This window comes from Petaurus breviceps, unplaced genomic scaffold, assembly GCF_028583685.1.
Source record: "Petaurus breviceps papuanus isolate PSGF00001 unplaced genomic scaffold, PetGlider_PUasm1.0 220, whole genome shotgun sequence".
Taxonomy (NCBI): Eukaryota; Metazoa; Chordata; class Mammalia; order Diprotodontia; family Petauridae; genus Petaurus; species Petaurus breviceps.
The window spans coordinates 22,376,191-22,402,107 of record NW_027185876.1 but is presented as its reverse complement, the minus strand read 5'-3'; the positions used below and the strand labels follow the sequence as shown (position 1 = coordinate 22,402,107).

The window sequence follows — 25,917 nt, the reverse complement described above, 5'->3', positions numbered from 1 at the left end:
ATGCCAAAAGAAAGGCAACTTCCCAAGGTTCAGAATACCAGCATAGGTGCTCTCCATTTTATTCAGTAACAAACCCAGAACAGAGAAGATCAAAACATGACATCATTCCAAATACAGCATTTACTAAGTGTGATTAAATAATCTCCAAGTACTACCCCACCCCAGGATCTTCCAATCATTCAATCAATTACAAAGTCTCTGTTCTAAATACTTCTCCACCCCTAGGCTATACCTTCATTTGGTCCACCATAAAACCCCTCTTCTCAAATGGAGATTAGTTTCCAAACATAGGTAAAGTACCTTCGTTTGTCAATCACAGAGCACAATAAGGTCAAAAGTTCCCCACCCCTGGATCACAATTGAATCTACCCCAGAGTTACATCAAGTTTAAACACAGCACTTAATACCCAAATGGAGGTCTTTTCTTCATCTTGACACGAGGCAAGTTCTCAGCAATCTTAGTTCCTGGGGAGACAAGGCTTAGCAAGGCCATAAGATACATTGCCAGTCCCTTCATGAATTCATCCTCTGTCTGTAGAACAGTCCTAGAACGCCTGAACACATTAGCAAAGCCCTCTCCCAGGATTTCTGTAAACATACAACAAGAAAATCCTTCTTCAGGGCTTCTGAACCAACAGAAAGGCTCCCAGACCCCTGCAACAACAGCACTGTCCTTCACCAGTGGGCAGTATTCATTCTGTCTGCAGGACAGTCTCCAGACCCCTGCAACAACAGCACTGTCCCTCACCAGTGGACAGTATTCACTCTCTGTCTGCAGGACAGTTTCAGGGCTTCTTAGCGAACAGCCAGGTTCCAGGACTTCTTCAACAAAAGGACTGTCTTTCACCAGTGGACAAATCTGGCAAAACAACATCAAAACAGACAGACAAAGTACCAGCAAAACAGCCATGTCTCCTCAGTCCTTGGCAGCTCAGGGGGCAGGTCTCAAAAGTCCAGGGCAATTCAAAGCGGCCACCAGCAATTCTCTTAGTCTCTCCCTCTCCCCACGAGGTGCTGCTTCCAAAAAAGATCTTCCGCCTCTCTCTTGTCTATCCAAATCTACGTCACCAGCTCCTCCCAGTTCAGGACTTTCTTTTCACATCAACAAGTCCATCCCACAGGTGGGATTAACAAACTCTGAGTTTTAAAACAATCAATTTGAAAACCAAGCCAATACAGGGGAATCTTTAATTGCCATTACTATCACAAGCAGCTATCATAATCTTAATGTTTAATGAATAGAATGTATTTGTAAGATATAAATTATGATTAATTTTATGTAATCTAAGTCTTCTGTGCCTAGTGCTTAGGTGGCTACTATCTCTGTGATGAAGACTAAAGCCTTCTATCCTCCCTAATCCTGTTAGTCTTATCCAGGTTTTTTCATAAGGCCTCCAGAAGGGTAGACAGTATACAGGAGGGCATCCTTTTTCTCTTCTTCTCTCAGGGTTACCAGTGTACCTCTCAGGCTTTCAACTGATTGCTCTCATTCTCACTGTGGTGATGAGCCTGCTTATTTTTCCAGTGACATGTATCCAACAATGTTTTTCATTGCATGAAAATCACCGCTGATAGCCTGTTACTGGGCACTTATGCCTTTCTGTTGACCTTTGGGTCACTTACCATTTTTATCACTCAAGATCATGGCACTCCAGTGATCCACAATGAGAGAGATCAAAGGAGTATGCTGCTGGAAAAGAAGGGTGTTTTTGGATCTGCCATTGAAAATACAGTGTAATTTCTAAATGTGACTGAGCCTGTTCTCTTCTCCCGAATCAGTCCTGTACCCAGTCTGTTGACTCTCTGTAGTACCTGTTCAGGATATACATACAAATGGATTCATTCAAAGGGCTGCCAATTTAACTGCAGGCCATAATCTAGTCAATATGTATTTTTTATGCACAAAGAAATCAGTTAGTCTAACATATTAAGACTATTTTTTTCTAGTCAATAAAAGTTTCAAAGCACATTCAGCAATCTAAAAAATTACTATTTATGGTTGAAAGATTGCTTTAATCTGTCATGACATTTTGTCTTTCATGATAACTTCTTACATCATACTGAACCAGATGCTGGAAAGGTTTTGGAGGGTTTTACAAACCAAACAGATGATTTTTTATTTGATCTTGGAGGTAATATGGAACTGTTGGAATTTATTGAATGGGATTCTATGGTCAGACTTTGCTTTAGGAAGAGCCGTTTGATACCTGAGTTAGAGGAAGGACTGAGTTAGAGGAAGGGGCAAAGAGTTGTCATAGGGAATCCAACCAACATAATACAATAATATAGCTGTGAGGTGATGAAGGCCTGTGCTGGGGTGGTGGCTGAGAGAATGGGGCAGAGATGAGAGAGGTTCTGAAAGTAAAAGTAGACAGAACTTGGCAAATGGTTGGCTGTGGAGAGTGGGAGAGAAAGTGAGAAGTCAAGGATGCCACTTAGGGTGTGAGCCTGGTTGACTGAGACAATGATGATGTCTTCAACAATAATAGGCGCTGCAACACTGAAAGACCACAGGTCTTGGAACACTATATATCAAAGAACAAAAGAACTGGGGTTGCAGCTGAAAATATCATACCTAACCAAGTGGACACAGGAAGGAAGAGGTTATCCACCCTCAGAGAAAAAGAGGACAAACAAGCATAGAATGGTCTTACATAGATGTATATGAATGTATTTGTCTCTATAGGAGTACGATTTTAGATATCTAAGTATATGTATGCATATGAGCATAATCCTGAATGAAAAAATGGACATTTAATAAACTGTCAGACTTTCAGGATTTTGTTGCAAAACAAAACAAAAAAAAAACAACCCTGAACTTAATAGAAAATTTGATATAAAGATCGAAGAGAAATATAATGTAAACATTGAAGACTAATTACAAGGGACTCAATAAGGACAGGCTATTTACTTTTTATGTGAGGAAATGTAAAACATATATCTAAGATTGTTTTTAGTAATTGGGTAGTTTGAAAGAAAGATTGGGGTAGACCTGAGTATGATGTGATTCTAAAAAGTAAAACTGTTTAAGAAAAGATAAAAAGAGTAATTATCTTATACAAATAAGGTGCAAGGGGAAGAATTGATACAGAGGAATTAGACTGAGGAGGAGGACTGGTAGTTCTGGAAGTCTTCTCTCATTGGGAATGTGCTAAATAGGGAACAATACAAATACATTTAAAAGGGAATAAAAGTCTTCTAAATTGAGAAAGAAATAGAAAGCAAGGGGGTAGGGAGTGGGGAGAGGATAAGGGAGGGATTTTTAGAGGGAAGCCTATTTATATCAGATCTGGGTGAAAAAGAGAACAATATATACATTTAGAAGGGAATAAAAGTCTTCTAAATTTATAAAGACATAAGAGGATGAGGGAATAGGATGGGGGGGTATAGAAGGATGTCTAGATTAATGAGAATAGGATAAAGAGGGAATAGCATATATATCTGGAAAGCTATAAAAAAACTTTCTAAATTCAGATAGAAATACGAGGATAAGGGGAAAGGATGGGGTAGAGGATAAGGAAGGGATCTTTAGGGGACAGGTTAAGTAATAGGAGGGCAAGGTAGCAGGTAGAAGTAAAGTAGGAGAGTCGGGAAGGATAGAAATAAGAGATACACATAAACAAAATAAAGATAAGGAGTAGAATTTATTGGGAAAAAACAGCTAGTAATCATAATCTCAAACAGAGTTAAAGTTAAAATAGATTTAATCAAAACAAAAATAAGAGAAAATAATGTTTAGACTATTTAAAATAACTAGACAGTATAAGTTTGGAATATTGCTGTGGTATAGGGAATGATGAATTGATAGACTAAGAAAAATATGGAAAGACTTGGACTTATGAAAAAAAGAGGTTATCCACCCTCAGAGAAAAAGAGGACAAATAAGCATAGTATGGTCTGTATATGAATATATGTCTATATATGAGTATGATTATAGATATCTAAGTATGTGTATGTATATGTGTGTGTGTATATCCACACTTAATTGTAGTCTTCTTGGGGTAGGGAGGAAGAAGAACAAAGTAAAAAGTGCACAGCAGAAAACAAAAGAAAACTTACAAGGAAGCAAAGAAAAGATGGACAACTCTGAACACAATCTGTAATATTTATTATATAGGCTTTCTTGAAATGGAAAATTTATTTTGAATCCTCTCATGTTCTGCTGTGCTCATGGCAATGTTTTATTTTTTCTTATTGTGTATCTAAGTTTTAGTATTTAAATTTAAAATAATTAAAAAAGTAGTAATAGGAAAATTAGGAAGAGAAGAGGTTTTGGGGAGAAAGAGAATGAGTTCAGTCTTAGATATGTTGAGTTTGAGATGTCTACAGGATGTCCAGTTTGAGATATCCAATAGGTGGTTGGAGATGTAAGACTGGAGGTCTGGAAAGACATTAGGGCTGGAAAAATTGATGTGACAGTTATCTGCATGAAGATGATCACTGAGTCCCTGGAAGCTAATAAGGTAAGAAACAAAATAGCGAGGAGAGCTAAGAGTGCCCAGTACAGAGCTTTGGGCACAACCAGCCACAGTCAGGAGACCTAGTCTGGGTGAGGGTCAGCAAAACATACGGAAGGCTTCAGAGAGGCTGACACAGATGAGGATTCAGAAAAAGCTGTTAGATTCAACCATAATGACACCACTGGTCACTTTGGAGAGAACAATTTTATTTTATTTTTATTTTTTATTTTTAGTTAACATCATTCATTTCCACAAGATTTTGAGTTACAAATTTTCTCCCCATCTTTCTCCTACCCACCACCCCAAAACAGCGATCCCACTGTATACTCCCTGCCCCAGTCTGCTCTCTCCTATATCTTCCCCCATTCCCCCTCCAACTTTCTAATAGGGCAAGATGGATCTCTATACCCCAGTGCCTGTATATCTTATTTCCCAGTTGCATGTAAAAAAAAATCTAATAATAATATATTTTTTAAACATTTTATTTTAAAACATTGAATTCCGGATTCTTTCCCTTCTTTCCTCGTCACTCACCCTTACTGGGAAGATAATCAATTCAATATAGGTTATACACATGTAGCTACACAAAACATTTCCATAGTGAATATATTGTGAAAGACTAAATATATTTCCCTCCATCCCATCCCGCCCCCGACTTGTTCTATTCTCTGCTTTGATCCTGTCCCTTTTAAAAAGTGGGTGCTTCCAACTTCCCTCCCCCTCAACCTGCCCTCCCTTCCATAATTCCCCCTCTCATCCCTTTCCCTCCCATTCTCCTGTAGGGTGAGATACCCTATTTAGTGTATATGTCATTCTCTCCCTAAGCCAAATTCAATGAGAGTAAGGGTGACCCATTCCCTTTTGCCTTCCTGTTCTTCCCCTCCATTGTAATAGTTTTCCCTTGCCTCTTCTATATGGGATAATTTACCCCATTCTGTCTCTCCCCATCTCCTCTCATTATATTCCTCTCTCATCTCTCAATTTCACCTTTTAAGTATCATCCCTTCCTATTCAACAAGTCCTGTGGCCTCTGTCTATGTATACTCGTACATATATATACACACACTTGCATATGTATTCATACCCCCATATACCCTCCTATATAGACATACATATGTAGGTATACACACACACACGCATGTACACATTTCTATTCCCTTCAACTATTCTCATACTGAGAAAAGTTTCATAAGTTACAATTATAATTTTTCCATGTAGGAATGTAAATAGTTCAACTTTGATAAGTTCCTTATGATTTCTTTTCCCGGTTTACTTTCTCATGCTTCTCTTGCTTCTTGTATCTGAATGTCAGATTTTCTATTTAACTCTGTTTTTTTTTTCATCAAGAATGCTTGAAAGTCCTCTATTTCATTGAATGATGATATTTTCCCCTGGAACATGATACTCAGTTTTGCTGGGTAGGTGATTCTTGGTTTTAATCCCAGCTCCTTTGACCTCCAGAATATCATATTCCAAGCCCTTCAATCCCTCAGTGTAGAAGCTGCCAGGTCCTGTGTTATCCTGATTGTGTTTCTACAGTATTGAAATTTTTTCTTCCTGGCTGTTTGTAATATTTTCTCTTAGATCTGGGAACTCTGGAACCTGGCTGTAATATTCCTAGGAGTTTTCTTTTTGGGATCTTTTTCAAGAGGTGGTTGGTGGATTCTTTCAACCTCTGTTTTGTCCTGTGGTTCTAAAAGATCAGGGCAATTTTCCTTGAGAATTTTTTTTTGGTCTTTATTGATTTGTTTACTTTTAGTTTACAAGATTCATTACCACAATTCCTTGAGTTTCAAATTTTCTCTCAGTCCCCCCTTCCCCCATGGCAGCATACAATCAAGTATAGTATCTGCAAATACTTTCACATTAGGCATTAGTCAGGTTATAAAGAAGGATTGCAACAGATAGAATGAAGAATGGGAAAGAGGAAACAAAACCAAACAAGAGAATGAAAAAGGGCAGAGAGTTTGCTTCAATCTGTGTTCAATTGCTTTTCTTTCTCTAGATGTAAACATCTCTTTCCATCATGAGTCTTTTGGGTTTGACTTATGTCTCTGGATTGCTGAGAAGAGTCCAGTTTATCAAAGTTGGTCGTCACACATACATTGTGTCTGTAATTATGTACAAATTCCTTCTGGCTTTACTGTTCTCACTCAGCATCAGTTCGTATAAGCCTCTCAAGGTAAATATGAAGTCCATCTGCTCCTCATTTCTTATTGCACAATAGTATTCCATAACATCTATATACCATAACTTGTTCAACCATTTCCCAATTGATGGGCACCCCCTTAATTTCCAATTCTTTGCTACCACAAAAAGAGCTGCTATAAACATTTTTATATACATGGGTCTTTTTCCCACTTCTGTGATCTCTTTGGGATACAACCCTAGAAGTGGTATTGCTGAGTCAAAGGGTATGAAATTATTTATAGCCCTTTGGGTATAATTCCAGATTGTTTTCCAGAATGGTTGGATCAGTTCACAACTCCATCAGCAATGCATTAGTGTTCCAATTTGTCCTCATCCTCTCTAGCATTTGTTATTTTCTTGTTTTGTCATCTTCTTGTTTTGTCATCTTAGCCAATCTGACTGGTGAGATGTGGTACCTCAGAGTTGTTTTGATTTGCATTTCTCTAATCAATAGTGATTTAGAGCATTACTTCATGTGCTTATAGATATCTTTAATTTCTTTCTCTGAAAACTTCCTGTTCATTGACCATTTATCAATTGGGAAATGACTTGTATTCTTATAGATTTGGCTCAACTCTATGTATATTTTAGAAATGAGACCTTTATCAGACACATAGGTTGTAAAAATTCTTTCCCAATTTCCCACCTCCCTCTTAATCTTAGGTACATTGGCTTTGTTTGTACAGAAGTTTTCAGTTTAATGTAATAAAAATTATCCATTTTGCATTTTATAATGCTCTCTAATTCTCATTTAGTGATAAAGTCTTTCCCTCTCCACAAATCTGACACGTAAACTATTCCTTTTTTTCTGAGATTGCTTACAATATCAACCTTTATACCTAGATCATGCACCCATTTAGACTTGATTTTGGTATATGGTGTTAGGTAATGGTCTATGCCCAGTTTTTTTCCATACTATATTCCAGTTTTCCCAGCAGTTTTGTCAAATAGTGAGTTCTTATCCCAAAAACCAGGGTCTGGGGGTTTATCAAACAATAGATTACTATAGTCATTGACTGCTGAATCTCGTGTGCCAAATCTATTCCATTGATCCACTACTCTATTCCTCAGCCAATACCGAGTAGTTTTGATGACTGCTGCTTTATATTACAGATTGAAATCTGGTATAGCTAGTCCACCTTCCCTAGCATTTCTTTTCATTAATTCCCTTGATATTCTGGACCGTTTATTCTTCCAAATGAATTTTGTTACTATTTTTTCTAGCTCTATAAAGTAGTTTTTTGGTAAATTGATTAGTATGGCACTAAATATATAATTTAATTTAGGTTAAATTGTCATTTTTATTATATTAGCTCGACCCAGCCACAAGCAATTCATATTTTTCCAATTAGATCTGACTTAATTTGTGTGAAAAGTGTTTTGTGGTTGTGATCATATAGGTCCTGGGTTTGTTTTGGCAGGTAGATTCCCAAATATTTTATAATGTCTATAGTAACTTTAAATGGGATTTCTCTTTCTATCTCTTGGTGTTGAATTTCATTGGAAATATACAGGAATGCCGAGGATTTATGTGGGTTTATTTTATATTTTTCAACTTTGCCAAATTTATTGTCTCAAGTAGTTTTTTACTTGATTCTCTAGGATTCTCTAAGTATATCATCAAATCATCTGCAAAGAGTGATAGCTTGGTTTCTTCTTTGCCTAATTTGATTCCTTTGATTTCTTTTTCTTCTCTAATTGCTACTGCTAACATTTCTAGTACCAGATTGAATAAGAGGGGTGATAGTGGACACCATTGTTTCATCCCTGATCTTATTAGAAATGCTTCTAGCTTCTCCCCATTACATATAATATTTGCTGATGGTTTTAAATAGATGCTACCTGTTATTTTAAGGAAGGCTCCATTTATTCCTATACTTTCTAGTGTTTTTAATAGGAATGGATGTTGTATTTTGTCAAAAGCCTTTTCTGCATCTATTAAGATGATCATGTGATTTCTGCTAGTTTTATTATTGATATGATCAATTATACTGATAGTTTTCCTAATATTAAACCATCCTTGCATTCCTGGAATAAATCCTACCTGATCAAAGTGTATTATTCTTGAGATAAGTTGCTGTAGTCTTTTTGCTAATATTTTATTTAAAATTTTTGCATCTATATTCATGAGGGAGATTGGTCTATAATTTTCTTTCTGTTTTATCTCTTCCTGATTTAGGTGTCAGTACCATATTTGTGTCATAAAAAGAATTTGGTAGGACTCCTTCTTCACTAATTTTCCCAAATAGTTTGTAGAGTATTGGAATCAATTGTTCTTTAAATATTTGATAGAATTCACTAGTAAAGGGGCGGCCAGGTAGCACAACGAGTAAGAGCACCGGCTCCAGTGTCGGGATGACCTGGAGATCAAATCTGGGCTTAGACACTTAGCATCCACAGAAAAACCTGGCCATGTAACCTTGAGCAAGTTACTTAACCTCAATTGCTTGGGGCGGCCAAGTGGCTCAGCGAGTAAGAACACTGGCCCCAGTGTCGGGATGACCTGGGAATCTAATCCTGGGCTCAGATACTTAGCACCATACCCAGAAATGACTGGCCGTGTAACCTTGAGCAATTTACTTAACCCCAATTGCTTAAAAAAAAAAAGAATTCACTAGTAAATCCATCTGGCCCTGGAGATTTTTTCCTAGAGAGTTGACTGATGGTTTGTTAAATTTCTTTTTCTGAGATGGGGTTATTTAAGTAATTTACTTCCTCTTCAGTTAATCTGGGCAATTTGCATTTTTGTAAATATTCATCCATTTTCCTAAGATTGTCAAATTTATGTGCATACAATTGGGAAAAAGTAATTCCTAATTATTGTTTTTATTTCCTCTTCATTGGAGGTAGATTCACCGTTTTAATATTTGATACTCATAATTTGGATTTCTTCTTTCTTTTTTTTTATCATATTGACTAAGGGTCTATCAATTTTATTGTTTTTTTTTTCATAAAACCAGCTCTTAGTTTTATTTATTAATTTAATGGTTTTCTTAATTTCAATTTTATTGATCTCTCCTTTGGTTTTCAATATTTCTAATTTAGTATTTAATTGGGGGTTTTGAATTTGTTCTTTTTCTAGGTTTTTCAATTGTATGTCCAATTCATTGACCTCCCTTTTCTCTAATTTAATCATGTATGCACTCATGGATATAAAACTTCTCCTAAGAACTGTCTTTGATGCATCCCACAAATTTTGGTATGTTGTCTCATTATTATCATTCTCTTGAATGAAATTACTAATTGTTTCTATAATTCCTTGTTTGACCCACTCATTCTTTAGGATTAAATTGTTTAATTTCCAATTAGTTTTTAGTCTGTCTTTCCATGGCCCTTTATTGATTATAATTTTTATTGCATCATGATATGAGAAGGAAGCATTTAATATTTCTGCCTTACTGCATAGAATTGTGATGTTTTTATGCCCTAGAACATGGTCAGTTTTTTAGTATGTGCCATGAACCGATGAGGAAAAAGTATATTCCTTTTTATTCCCATTCAGTTTTCTCCAGAGATGTATCATACCTACCCTCTCTAAAATTCTGTTCACCTCCTTAACTTCTTTCTTGTTTATTTTGAGGTTGGATTTATCAAGTTCAGAGAGGGAGAGATTAAAGTCTCCCACTAGTATAGTTTTGCTATCTATTTCTTCCTCTAATTCCTTTACTTTCTCCTCTAGGAATTTGGATGCTATACCACTTGGTGCATATATGTTAAGTAATGATATTGCTTCATTCTCGATGGTGCTTTTTATCAGGATATAGTTTCCTTCCTTATCTCTTTTAATTAGATCAGTTTTTGCTTTATCTGAGATAAAGATTGCTATCCCTGCTTTTTTTTTACTTTAGCTGAGGCATGATATATTTTACTCCAGCCTTTTACCTTTACCCTATGTGTATCCCTCTGTTTCAGATGTGTTTCTTGTAAACAGCATATTGTAGGATTATGATTTTTAATCCATTCTGCTATCCACCTCTGTTTTATGGGAGAGTTCATTCCATTCACATTTACAGTTATGATTATTATCTGTTTCTTTCTCTCCATCCTATTCCCTCCCCTGTTAATGCTTATATTTTTTCTCCCCTTCTCCCTTCCCCTCCTTAATAGTTTTCCTTTTGACCACTGCCTCCCTCAGTATTCCCTTATCAGCCCCCCTCCCTTTTCCTCCCCTTGCCCCTTACTTCTTCCCTCCCTACAAAGCGCCCACACCCTTTCATAGCCCTTTCCCCCTCCTACTGCCTGTAGGATATGTTTATACTTAATGAAGTATGTTATTTCTTCTTTGCACCAAGGGTGACAGGAACAAATCTCATGTGAAACTCCTCACCCCCCCCTCTTTCCCTCTAATATGATACGTTTTGCATCTCTTCTCCATAGAGTTCTGTGCTTAACTTGTTGTTATTCCCTCCTTGCACCAGAATGAATGAGGGAAAAGCTCATATAATACTCATCTCCCTCCCTTCTTTTCCTCTGCTATATTGTTTTTATGTCTCTTTGTGTGGCATAATTTGCCCTTTTCCACTTCATTCCTCTTCTTCCATTGCAGTCCCTTTGTAGCCCTTAATAAGATTTTTTTAATCGTCATTTTGTGTATTTTATACTCATACCATCTACTTGTCTATAAAGTTTGCTCTTATTAAATAACAGTGTGTGTGTGTGTGTGTGTGTGTGTGTGTGTACGTTTTCCTTGTTTACCTTTCTATGTCACTCTTGCATCTCGTAATTGGAGATTGAATTTTCCATTGAGTTCTGGCTTTTTCATCAGGAAGTTCTGGAAATCTGTTATATCGTTGAATGACCATCTCTTTGTCTGGAAGAATATGCTCAGTCTCGCTAGGTAGGTGATCCTTGGTTGTAACCTGAGCTCTTTTGCCTTCCGGAAAATTGTATTCCACTGCCTCTGATCTTTCAGTGTAGAGGCTGCCAAATCCTGTGCAATCCTCACTGTGGTTCCTCGGTATTTGAATTGTTTCTTTCTGGCCACTTGAAGTATTTTCTCTTTTACCTGGTAGTTCTTGAGTTTGGCCACAACATTTCGAGGACTTTTCAGTTTGAGATCTCTTTCAGGAGGTGTCCGATGGATTCTCTCAATTTCTATTTTGGGTTCTCAGGTTCTAGTATCTCAGAGCAATTTTTCTTAATGAGCTCTTGGAGAATGTTGTCCAGGCTCATTTTTTATCATGATTTTCTGGTAGGCCTGTGATTCTCAGATTATCTCTCCTGGATCTGTTTTCCAGGTCAGTTATTTTTCCATTGAGGTATTTTCCTCTTTTTCTAATTTTTCATTCTTGTCGTTTTGTTTGACTAATTCTTGTTTCCTCATAGAGTTATTTGTTTCAATTTGGTTGATTCTAGTTTTTAACAAATCATTTTCCTTGGTTAGTTTTTGGAGCCCCTTTTCCATATCATACACTTTTCTTTTTAAGGAGCTGTTTTCTTCATTATAATGTTTTTCTAATTCTGCAATTTTGATTTTAAAAGAATTATTCATTTTGTCTTCTATCTCTCTCATTTGGTTTTCGAAGTTCCTTTTGAACTCATCTAGGAGAGCTTTCTGTGCTTGTGACCTGTTCCCTGTTGATGTTTCAGCTGTGGGTGTGGAGTCCACATTGTCTCCCTCTGAGTTTGGTTCCTCCCTCTGAGGATAGTAGGACTCCAGAGTCTTTGTAGTTTGCTTTCTACCCATTTTGAGGCAGGGCCCAAGCCATGTCCTTCCTCTCTGGTTCCCAAGCCTTTACTATAGAGGGTTTTGCCCTGGGGCAATAGTTCCTATGTTTTCAGGGTCAGAGGGGAGATTGGAGCAGGTGGAGTTCACTCCATGGTCCTTGGAGGTCCTGATAGAGGCTTTTTTTTTTTTTTAATTTCTGGGCTATAGAGTCGTAGTCCCAGGAGTATTTGCTGTCCCGGACAGGGGCCCTGAATTTGGTTCTTACCTTACTCTTTCCAGTCCCGGCCCTTTGGTGATAGGCCTGGTAGTGGCCCTTGTGGTTGGTGGGACGACTTGCCCCCCAAGCTGGTCAGGCCTCCTCCCGGCCTGCCTCTGTATGCCGCTGCCTTCCAGGCCTGCCTCTGCACCACCACTACCTTCCAGGCCTGGAGAATTTCTTGAAGGATGATTTCTAGGTTCTTTCTTTGATCATGGCTTTCAGGTAGTCCAATAATTTTTAAATTCTCTCTCCTGGATCTATTTTCCAGGTCAGTAATTTTCTCCATGAGATATTTCACATTGCCTTCTATTTTTTCATTTGTTTGGATCTGTTTAATAGTATCTTGATTTCCCATAAAGTTGTTAGCTTCCATTTGCTCCAGTCTAATTCTGAAGGAATGATTCTCTTCAGTGAGCTTTTGAGATTCTTTTTCATCTGGCAAATTCGCCGTTTTAAGGCATTCTTCTCTTCATTGGCTTTTTGAGCCTCTTTTTCCATTTGAATTAGTCTATTTTTTAAGGTGTTATTTTCTTCAGTCAGGTTGTTGACTCTCTTTTCATAATTTTCTTGCATCATTCTCATTCCTCTTCCCAATTTTTCTTCCACTTCTCTTATTTGGTTTTCAGAATCCTTCCTTAAGCTCCTCTATGGCCTGTAACCTATTCATATTTTTCTTGGAAGCTTTTGATACAGGACTTCTGACTTCATTGTCTTTATGCCATTCCATCCTTTGATCCTTTTTGTCCCCCCAAAAGGAATCTAAAGTTGGATTGCTGTGCTTGCTTTGCTTCCTTTGCTTGCTCATGTTGCCACTCAATTACTTGACTTTTGAGGTTTTTTCTACTGTAGAGCTCTGCTTCTGGAGAGGATAGCTTTGTCCTAGATTGCTGGGGTTTTTTCAGCTGCTGGAGCTATTAGTTGGCTTCCCTCTCTGTAGCCTCCACTGGCTCTGGCACCTGGTCACACACCCCAGGACCTCCACCCCAGACAGTGATCCAGATCTAAGCAGGTTAAAGCAAGAGTGATTGCCCCTCAGAATGGTTGCTTGGCCCCCCTAAAATCTGCAGGCCAGGAGCTCTGAAGCAACCATGCAGTGGTGGCCACCACCCTCAGCCGCTTCTCTCTCCAGGGGGCAGAACCTGGACCACACTCCCAGACCCCCTGTTCCCAAAGTCCACACTGATCTCCCACTTTTTCTTTGGCATTTTATGGGTTGATAATTCTGGAAACTGCCAGCCACAGCTTCTAGTAATCCACTCTCCCAAAGTCCTTCCAGCTGGTGGCTGGTTATGTCCATCCTGAGGCTAAAACCATCGCTCACAGGGACTGGGCTCTGCTCCCAGTGTGCTGCAATAGAACCTTCCTGTATGTCTGCTGGGCTGCCTTCAGAAGGAGATTTGTTTCGCTCTGTCACTTTGTGGGTTCTGTAGCTCTAAAGTTTGTTTAGAGTCATATTTTATAAGTATTTGAGGTGGTTATTGGGGGAGTGCAAGGAGTTTCCCTGCTTCTATGCTGCCTAGAGAGAGCAATTTTAATTGAATGATGAGGACAGAAGCCTGACTTCAGAGACTTAAGAAGAGAATAAGAAGAAAGGAAGTGGGGGCACTGATTATAAATTGTCTTCTCCAGGTGAGCCAGAAAAAAAGGGGTGAAAATGAGATATAGATAGGACAAAAGCTAGCAGGAATGGACAAATCAAGAGAGGGGTCTTTGAAGATGTGGCATATATGTAGGCAGTAAGGAAACAACCAATAGACAGGGAGAAATTGAAAAGTAGTAAGAGTGGGGATGACAGAAGGAGCCAGTCCAGAGAAGATAGGGTCTGTAGAATGGGATCTCTTGTGCTTGTGGGGATGCACTCTTGTACCTAAGTCCTCAAGCAGTTTATTTACATGATAATCCAATATATAAGACTTTTCTCCTAGACAGAGGTAGCTAAACTACCCAGAAATGTATCACTCTGCCATGAATGAGTACAAGTTCTTTCCTGGCTTTCTTATTCTTCTTCCTGTCAATCCACATTAAGTTTCAAAGTCACCCTATAATATGTAGATGTGGGGTCTTCACAGAATCGCTGTTGGTAGAGAACTCTGATAATAGCTCATTTGAGCCACACCTGAACAATACATCACAAGTGGCCATACACCTTGACTTGAAGGCCTCTAGACAGGAGGTACCCATTACCTCCTTAGGCACCCTATTTCACTTTCCACAGCTGCAATTATTAGAAAGTATTTCATTCAAACTCACTTGCCTCTGCACAATTTCCGCTAATTGTACTTTTGCCCTTTGGAACTGAACCCTTCCTCCATGTTACAACCCTTCACTTGAAGATGGCTGTCCCATTGCAGAAAAACATAATTTTACTACAGAAGCCATCTAATCCAACCCAAAGGTATACAGTAGTCCCTTCTACAAACACCTGACAAAGTGATCATTCCCTTTCCAGTGAGAGAACTCATTACCGCCCCCAAAGCACTTTGTTTTCCATATTTGAATATCTCTAAATCAAACCTAAATTTGTGTTTTTGAACCTTTTGTCTGTTGCTCTAATTTTGTCCTTTGGAGTAAAGTAAAACTATACTAAAACTTCTTCCATATGAGAGCCCTTCAAATACTTGAAGATACCTGCCATCTTTCCCCTCTTTTCCCCCTCCCTGCCCAAAATCTTCTCTTCTCCAGGCTAAACATTACCTTTTGCTTCAGTTACTGAACCTATGGCATAATCTGGAGGCCCTGAACTTTTCTGTTAATCTCTTCTAGACAATCTGCAACTTATCAGTGTCTTTACTAAATTGTAATGCTCCACACTTAATGCTTGAGATCTGATCCAGCTGGGGTGTAACCCAGCCATTCTGTCATGCCCTTGTTCCATTATACTTCTTCACTCAGTGCAATCTACAATTATCTTTCGCTTTTTTGGCTGTTAGGTCGTTCTGTTGATTCATCTTGAGTTTTCAATCCACCAAAACTCCTGGTCTTTTTCAAAGAAGCTACTATCCATCCACATTTCCTCTATCCTGTACTTGTGGTCCTAACTTACTGAATGTATTACATTACATTTCATTTTATTAGATGTGATCCATTGTCATAGCCTGCCCAGATATTCTGACTCTCGATTCTTTTATCTAGCATGTTAGCTGTCACTTCCAACATGGTGCCATCTGCAGATTTCATAAGTATTCAATGACTGTCTTTATCTAAATAATTTAGTCATGTTCAAGAGTATAGGACCAAACAAAGCTCTTGGAGTACTGCAGCAGGGACCTCTTTTCTTTTTTTTGGAGGGCAGTTGGGTTAAGTGACTTGCCCAAGGTCACAAGACTAGCTTTTTGTGTTAAGTGTCTGAGGCCATATTTAAACTCAGGTCCTCCTGACTCCAGGGCTGGTGCTCTATTCACTGAACTACCTAGCTGCCCTAGGGGACTTCTTTTCAAGGTGACATAGAACCACTAACGGCAATTCTTTTAGGCTGACTATTCAAATTCAGGCTGACTAGTTATCTGTGCCATCATCTAGCCCACATCTGTCCATCTTTTCTACATGAAAAACTTTATTAATGCTCTGCTAATACCTATGTGGACTATATTGACAAAATGCTCCAAACCAATCTCGTAACCCTGTGAAAACAGAGCTAGGAGGGACCTGCTCTTGCTAAATAAAACTATACTGGCCCTTTGTGATCCCTGCTTCCTTTTCTGTATGCTCGTTTCTTTTAATAATATATCCTAGATGTTGACAGAATTCAAATAGCAGCTCACTGACCAATTTTTGCAGCCTCCGTTCTCCGCCCTTTTTTGCATATTGCTGTAATAATGGGGCATCGCACATCTTCTCCTCAGTTTTTCAAAGATCATTGATATTGACTGAGTAATCATTTTGCCAGGCTTTAATATCCTGGGGTATAGTACATATGGGTCTAGGGATGTAAACTTAACCAAGGAAGGCTAGATGGTATCTTTTTTTTTTTTCTTTAACGTGTGCACTTTTATTTGAACTGGTCTTAAGTCAGTGTACAGGTAAAGCTCCTCTCCTCCCTCCAATCTCAAAACTCGCAGGGAGACTATAAAAGTCCTCATTCACATCTATGTTGGGGGCAGGGAGGGAATTTAGGGAGCCATTCCAAATGGCTGACAATTAAAAAAAATAAGGAACAAGTATTAAGGCGTAAGATACAAAAAGTTTTTTTTTAAGGATTATATAATTTACACTTAAAGCCATATTAGTACCTCTCCCCTCCCCCTCCCCCTTGGGATCTGTTACATTGCTCCTTGACAGCCTTCATAGAGGCCCGTAACTGTCACAGTGCATTAGACGGTATTTGGAATGACTATTAAAAAAAAAAAAACAAATGTACAATCAGAGTCCTGAAGACGCCCTGGAGAACTTTGGGGATGTTTGCCTCTAACATACCTAGACTGCTCATCACCTTCACCATTCCAGTTTTTAAATCCTGAGTCAAGCGCCAAAAAAACCCCCCAAAAAACAAAAAACAAAAAAAAAACACAAAAACAAATAAAGCTATGCCAATCTCATCTCTTTTTTTGGCAATTATCATGTCGTCATGTCACCCTTTGACAAAAAAATAAAAATTAAAAAACAATACAAACAGTCCATTTAGAAGCATTTGCGGTGGACAGTGGAGGGCCCAGATCCATCATATTCCTGCTTGCTGATCCACATCTGCTGGAAGGTGGAGAGAGATGCCAGGATGGAGCCTCCAATCCAGACAGAGTATTTGCGCTCACTCAGGTGGGGCAATGATCTTGATTTTCATTGTGCTGGGAGCTAGGGCTGTAATCTCCTTCTGCATCCTGTCAGCAATGCCTGGGTACATGGTGGTACCACCTGACAACACGGTGTTGGCATACAAATCCTTACGGATGTCAACATCACACTTCATGATTGAGTTGAAGGTAGTTTCGTGGATTCCACAGGATTCCATACCTAAGGAAGATGGTTGGAAGAGAGTTTCTGGGCACCGGAACCTCTCGTTGCCAATGGTGATAACCTGACCATCACGGAGCCCATAGATCTTTTCCAGAGAGGAGCTGGATGCAGCGGTGGCCATCTCTTGCTCAAAGTCTACGGCGACATAACACAGCTTCTCCTTGATGTCACACACGATTTCCCTCTCAGCTGTGGTGGTGAAACTGTACCCTCTCTCGGTCAGGATCTTCATGAGGTAGTCCGTCAGATCACGGCCAGCCAGATCCAGGTGGAAGATGGTGTGGGGAAGAGCATAAGCTTCATAGATGGGCACAATGTGGGTCACACCATCACCAGAGTCCATCACAATACCAGTGGTATGACCAGAGGCATACAGGGACAGCACAGCCTGGATGGAAACGTACATGGCTAGGGTATTGAAGATCTCAAACATAATCTGAGTCATCTTTTCTCTGTTGGCTTTGGGGTTCAGGGGGGCTTCTTTGAGCAGCACAGGGTGCTCTTCAGGAGCCACATGGAGCTCGTTGTAGAAAGTATGATGCCAGATCTTCTCCATGTCATCCCAGTTGGTGACAATACCATGTTCAATGGGGTACTTCAGGGTCAGAATACCTCTCTTACTCTGGGCCTCATCCCCCACATAGCTGTCTTTCTGGCCCATACCTACCATCACACCCTGATGTCTGGGGCGCCCAACAATGGAAGAGAAGACAGTCCGAGGGGCATCGTCTCCTGCAAAGCCAGCTTTGCACATCCCAGAGCCATTGTCAACAAGGAGAGCAGCAATATCATCATCCATGGTGAACTTTGAAGTGGCAAGTTTAAACCCTTAAGAGAAGAGAGGAGGTGGTGCTGCTCCTAGAGGCAGGGGGGAGGCAAGTGCACACTGGGTGGAAGAGCTCACAGTCAATGAAATCATGCCTCTTTCCTTTTTTTTTTTTTTAAGCAATTGGGGTTAAGTAACTTGCTCAAGGTTACGGGCCAGTTATTTCTGTGTGTGGTGCTAAGTATCTGAGCCCGGATTCGATCCCCAGGTCATCCCGACACTGGAGCCGGTGCTCTTACTCACTGAGCCATCTGGCCACCCCTAAGCTAGATGGTATCTTAATCTCTCCCTGTTTATCTTGGCTTAACTATTTTCTTCTCCCCTAGTCAGTTCAAAAATTGTTCTCCTTTTCAGAAAGAAAAGGTAACAAAAAGGAATTGAGTTGTTCTGCTTTCTCATTGTCCTTAACTTTCCTCATTAGCCTGTGTTCATTCTCAGCTTCAGTGGGCTTACACTATTTTTACAATACTATGGTTGATCTTTGAAGTTAATCTGTTTTCCACCCTCACTTCTACTTTCTGTATTTATCTTTAAAAAATCTGAATTGGTTGATGAGTTTCTTTTACATTCACATAGATCTTTTAAAAATTCCCCATTTTCATGCCACAAGACATTCATGCACATTGGTGGAACTATGACTGAGTTAGCCATTATGGAAAGCCATTTGGAATTTTTCTCTAAAAGTTACTAAATCAATGTATATCCATTAACTCAGAGATAATACCCCTAAGCCTGTATCTCAAAGAAAAATTTTAAAAAGAGACAAAGATCCTACGTGTGGAAAAATATTCATAACAAAACTTTTTTGTGGTAGAGGAAAAAACCTGCAAACTAAGGGAATATCCATTAATTGGGGAATGGCTAAACAAATGATGAAACGTGAATGTAATGAGATACTGTTTCTGTGTAAAAAATGATTAAAGCTTATTTCAGAGAAACGTGGGAAGATTTGAACTGACATGGAGCGAAGTAAGCAGAACCAAGAGAATAACTTTTTACTGTACCAACATTGTAAAAATAAAAATTTTTGAAAGAATTAAGAACTCTGAACAAAGCAATAATTAATTATGATTCAAGAGGGCTGAAGATGGTGAATGCTACCTACCTTCCCATAGAGAGGTGATAGACTAACGTACAGATTGAATCTTGTATTTTTGGACAAGGCTAATGTGGGAATTAATTTTATTGACTGTATGTGTTTATTTCAAGCATTTTGGTTTTTGGGAGGGGGGGTAGAAGGAAGAAAAAAAATAAAGACTTGATAAGTTTCCTCCTTATTAGAATTGTTTCTGGTTGCATATTTAGAAAGTCATTTTCTTGAAAACTTCTAATCCCACTTGTGCTGATTTTCCTCATTAAGTACTAAATCCTTTGAAGTCTGCTTTCCCAAATTTAAAATGCATCTTGGATTATCCATATCTTTCCCTTTCTCTCTGTCACAACTCCTAACATGTTGTCAGGAATTCCTCCTTAGGTTCCTATCAGCTTGACCCCAGCAGTTGGTTTCTGTTGTTGGTTTCTCTACTTTTTGAAGGACGAAATTGTCAGTACGGCAAACCATTAAATTATTAGCTGCTTTGCTTTTGGTGGAGACAAAACTCTAGTAAAAGTACCAGATGATGGAAGTCTGTTGTCACCACTGTGTCCTTTCTGCACGCCAGGGTTTGGATCTATTTCCCAAATTCCATTTATGTGTGCTTTTTAAAAGTCCAGGTGGTCTGTAGTATGACAATAATAATAATAGTGGCAAAAAACACTGACTTTAATTTCTTACTTTAATGTTTACAAAATGCATTTTACATATATAACATACATAAATGTGTGTATATATATGTATCTATGTATACATATATGCTAAGTTGACTCTCTTATCGGCTTTGTGAGGTATGTACCCATTTTGTAGATAAGGTTTTAAGAGGGTTACAGCCATGTTCGCATAGCTCGAAAATACCTGAGGTTGTCAGCCTACTTATTCTGACTTTAATTCTGGAGTCCTAATCACTGGATCAACATTAACTCTCCCATGTCTTACTCCTTTTTGCTCTTCCAGATCCATTTTCGAGGCATGGGCCCTTTTCCACTAAGTTTTAGCATTACCTATAAGGTCAGACTTTCCTCCCATTTGGGGGGTTTCTAGGTGGCGTGGTGGATGGAGGCACTGGACTGGGGATCAGGAAGACTCATCTTCATGAGTTCAAATCTAGCTTTAGACACCAGCTGTGTGACCCTGGGAAAGTCACTTAACCTTGTTGCCTCAGTTTCTTCATGTGTAAAATGAGCTGGAAAAGGAGATGACAAACCATTCCTGTATCTTTACCAAGAAAACCCCTGATGGGGTCATGAAGAGTCAGACATGACTGAAATCACAGAACAACAAAAGTTTTTACGAGGAAGCTAGGTGGCACCATAGTGCAGAGTTCTGGGCCTGGAGTCAGAAAGGCTTGAGTTCAAATTTGACCTGAGATACTTACTAGCTGTGTGACCCTGAGCAATTCTCTTAATCTTTGTTTGTCTCAGTTTCCTCACCTATAAAATCAGGATAATAATAGCACCTACTTCACAAGGTTGTTGTGAGGATTGAATGAACTAATATTTGTAGAGCACACCATAGGTGCTTAATAAATGCTTATTTCATTCCTTCTTCCTGTATTTGGTGCATCTGTGTAGACAGCTGAAGCCACAAGTTTTATTGCTATCTCCTTTCTTGGATTTTATCTTCTGTGAAAAATTGCTATTTTCCTTCCTTTTTGGAGCTATCAATTACTATCTATGATATTTAGCTTGATGCACAATTTTAAAAACCTTTCAGTTTAAAATAATTCTATGTGCAGCACTTGTAGCGACAGCATAGGAAAAATGCCAGTGGCCTAGTTAGGGATATTGCTAGCAATTGCCACCTTCCTGTTCCCACAGCTCAGCTTCCCTGAATCCCCAGTTTTGGTGGCATCTGTCTTCCATCCCCAGTCCTCTACTGAGACTGCTTTCTCAACCGTCAGTCTCCTGATTGCCAAATTCAGATGTCTTCTTCCTTGTCCTCATCCTGCTTGTTCTCATGATGACTCTGATCGACTATTCCCCCTAGATACTCTGTCCACCTCGACTTACAAGACACTTAACATGCTTGGTTCTCCTCTTGCCTCTGTGCACTTCTTCCTAACTCCTTACACTGAATTTAATTCAAGGGTCTATCTTTGGCCTTTTTTCTTGTCTTTCTTCACATTTCCCTTGGAAATGTCACCAGATCTCATGGCTAGAGTTTCTGCCTCCCAGTGAATGGCTCCCTCAGCTATATTTACAGTTCTGACCCATTGAGATCTTTCCCTCATAGACTTATTTTATTTTATTTTTTAATTAGGTAAAAAAGGCCGTTCTCTGCCTCATTTCTTACCTAACCCTAATCACTGAATGGGTGTTGCCTCAGACAAACTGAGCCCTGGGAAGAACCTTGATTTAAAAAGGCCTCCCAATGCATCTGGGCCATCTACATACATCCTGATCTATATCTTGCCACTGGACCCAGATGGCTCAGGGGGAGGAATTGAGGCTGGTGACTTTGCACACATATCCCTCACTTAAATCCAATTCACTTGAAAGTCATGGCATCACCTCCCTGATGTAATGGTCTTCTTCAAGAACAAATGGCAAATGAGGACGACAGTCCTGAGCTCCAGATCAGCACATCTGACTGCCTCTATGCTGTCTCTCTCTCTACATGTTTCACAGGCACCTCAATATGGACAGAAAAGGAGTTAATTTTCTTTTTCTGAAGCAAGTCAATCCATTTCTCAGTAATACAAGCAACTATCTCAGACTTTTAAGTTTCAGTGTAACTACAGACCCGCATTCCCTCACCAGGGAATCAAATGTAGACAAAATTAAGTTATTATGGTAATTGCATTTTTCCACAGAATGGACTGGCACAAACTCTGGGGACTTGGGAAAGAGTGTCAACCTGTAAAAGCTTTCCTTTGTCTTTGTTCATCAGGCCATTCAAGTCATGGTGTGGTAGTGAAAAAGCCCCAGACTTAGAGGCAGGAGAGACATAGGCTCATGTTTTGTCTCATTGTATGGCTGTGTAGATGTGGGCAGTTCACATCACCTCTCTGACTCTTAGTTTCCTCATCTGTAAAATTTGGATAATGCCTGTATATACATAGTGTATACCTTCTTACAGAGTTTTTGAGAGCATCACATTATATTTATATATATGCATGTATGCATGTGTGTACATATTTATATAGTGTATATACATGCACACACATATACACATGTGTTTGCATATGTAGACATGCGTGTCTATGTATATGTATGTGTGTATGTATATACACACATATATAAAATGCTTCAGGCAAACCTTAATATGATATGTAAATGTCAATTGCTATAGTAGCAGCAGTAGTAGTAGTCATGGTGGTAGTGGTCTGATTGTATGGCCTAGGGGCAAGAGAGGCCAGTGAGAGTTGGAACCAGAATATAAAGCAGCTCTGATGATTGCACTCATCATTTCCATCTTAGTCAAATGACTGCCCTGCCCCAACCTCCCACTTCCTCAGTATCCCATGACCCTAATACCCTTCTCTCCCTCCCTCTCACTGAAGGATGGACAGTAGAGAACTCATCCCAGATCCTCCATTTAAGGAGGGTGCCCAGGGCACCCATCCCTTCATTTCTCATCCTGCTGCATTCCTCTGGACTCCATCATTCCATTTATACCCTGCCCCCTTTCAGCTGCTTTTTATGTGTTGTGTCCCCCATTAGATTCTATGTTCCTTGAAGGTAGGAACTGTCTTTTGCCTTTTTTTGTGTGTCCCCAGTGCTAAGAACAGTGTCTGGTATGTAGTAGGCTTTTAATAAATGCTTATTGACTGAGAGTTCCAAATATTACCTGTTCCACAGCCTGGAAGGATGTATCAGCATCAAGTCACTGATTCTCTGTAGAAGTCTAAGTTTGAGCCAGGTAGAAAGCAAAAAGTATATTGTCTTTGGTATTTGCCTAAGGGCACGTTACAGTGCTAGATAAATATGAAATAGGAGAACGCTCACATTATTTACAATTTGTGACGCGGTTGGAACTGAGTAGCAATGTGATAAAATAGTGACAGTACTGTACTTGGAGTCAAGAGATCTGGGTGCAAATTCTTCCCCTTACACTTAGCTATTAAATGTGTGATTCTGTCTGTGTTCTGCATGCGTAACTTGGGGATGCTCCTCTCTGTATTGCTAGTGTGCTGAGGCTCCTGGGAATCTGGGCCCTGGTTGGTGACCGTATGCCTCATCCTGCCCCACATCAGGTCCCCCATGCGACTTCCCAGACATCTTAATGTTATGTTACCATGGTCTCTGATTGCCTGTGTCTGTATCCCTAGAGCTATGTAATCACTTAAATGCTTCATTCATTCATTCAGTGAGTCATTCATTCACAGTATTGCTTGTGAGGAATAGCTAGGTAACAGTGAATAGAGTGCTGGACTTGGAGTCAGCAGTGTCTTAGGTAAGCCTCAGACACTCAATAACTGTGTGACCCTAGGCAAGTCACTTAACCTCTGTCTGCCTCAGTTTCCTCTTGTATAAAATAGAGATAACAATAACATCTACCTCCCAGGGTTGTTTGCAGTCAGTCAGTCAATCAGAATTTATTAAGTGTCTAATCTTTGTGAGATATTTACTAGCTGTGTGACTCTGGGCAAGTCACTTAACCCTGTTTGCCTCTGTTCCTCATCATAAAATGAGCTGGAGAAGGAAATGAAACAGCAAAACAATCCAGTATCTTTGCCAAGAAAATCTAAATGGGGTCACTAAGAATCAGACATGACTGAAACGACTGTGCCTTGCATTATGGCCCCTCATTCATTAAAAGTCTGTAATACTTTTGAACTCTTATCATTTAGGCTAAGACATAGAGCTGAGTCATTGTGCTTCTGCCAAAATTTTCCCAATAATTCAATATTTCTCAGTATAATTTAGTAAACTTCTCTCTACCAAACATGAGATTTAATGCTGGGACAATTCTACTTGCATATGAATGTAAATCAGATCTAAATATTCCTTTTTAATTTGCATAAGGATGCAGATTATCCAAACACTTTTGAACCAAAAGATTTAATTTTGTTAAATTTCAAGAAAGCCTTATTCTGAGCCCACTGCATTATTCAATGTGAGGCATACAGACTCTAGATCAGCTCTGGTTTCTGCTCTTAGAGGTTTGAAGTCCAGTGAACAACATCCCCCTGGAATGCAGATTGGCTGCCAGGCCTGGTGCCTTCCACTCTACTCTGTTTGCATCCAGATGCAAATTGTTTTCAGAAGGGATTTCACTTGGATGCAAATTATTTGCAAAACAAATAAACAAACAAATAAATAATCTGCCAAGTCTATCAGAAAAAGTTAATTTCCCTCCTGGTTATTTTGCTAACAGTGTCTTAGTCTGTAATGTTCACAGACATTAGAGATTTCCTATTTGTCCCCATGAAAAATACTAAAGCTCTCAAGATATTTCACTCTTCTTTCATGTGAACGTATGTACAATGTTCTTTTGCCCCAGACAGTTTTTCTTTTGTTTTTCAGTAAGTAGTCATCTGTTCAACAGTTTCAGGATCAATGGCTATAAAGATCCTTTTTGGCAGAAAGTTGCATTTAATTATTATCAAATGTAGTGAGCCCAAATTATAGAGTTCCTGACATGCAGAATGTTTGTTTGTAGCTGGTTAAAACACAAATGTTCTTTGTGGATGTATGAGTTAAAGCCCACAGGCACAAAACTATCCAGATAGAACAACCATTTAGCACCGTGCAAAACCATTAGAACAATGATCTGCAATAAGCACAGTAAATCACAACAATTCAACAGAACAGTGGTTTCCAAACTGTTTTGATCTTGTTCCTAAATTTGTAAAACATTTTGAGCCTATACACTACATTTATTTATTTATAAATTGCTGTTATATTGTAGCATATTATATATCCTGTCCTACCAGATTATATCATAATTTATAAATTAAATTATGTTATGTAGATAATATTTAATAGTCATATAGATCATGTGTATGTTAGTGTATTATTAATTATGTAAAATAGAAAACTTAAACACATAGACATTTAAAAATGATTAGATAAAGATGAAACAATATTTGATACTAGAATGAATTAGGAACCACTGTTTTTTTTTGAGTAGGCATACATACCTTCACACTTTAGGAAAATCACTTTAGCAGCTGTGTGGATAATGGATTGGGGAGAGGAGAGACTTAAGGCAGTGAGGCCACTTAGAAAGCTTTGCTTTGCAGTGGTCCAGGAGAGAGGTGATAAAGTCCTGAATTATGGTGGTGGCTCTTTGAGGAGAAAGAAGCTGACAGAAGGGGCAGCTAAATGGCACCATGGAGAGAGCACCAGACCCAGAGTCAGAAAAATTCATCTTCCCAAGTTCAAATCTGACCTCAGATACTTAGTAGCTGTGTGCCCCTGGGCAAGTCACTTCACCCAGTTTGCTTCCGCAGATTTTGTGGTGGGAGAAATGACTAGGGGTGTGTGTGTGTGTGTGTGTGTGTGTGTGTGTGTGTGTGTGTGT

General features: G+C 39.1%; 1 protein-coding gene and 1 pseudogene across 4 annotated transcripts in view; one reads left to right on the top strand and one right to left on the bottom strand.

The window, feature by feature from the left end:
- NME7 (NME/NM23 family member 7) overlaps positions 1-25,917 on the top strand; it is a 190,540-nt gene that overhangs the window by 143,121 nt on the left and 21,502 nt on the right. The window lies entirely within an intron of this gene.
- On the bottom strand, positions 16,537-18,368 carry LOC138166247 (actin, cytoplasmic 1 pseudogene; annotated as a pseudogene).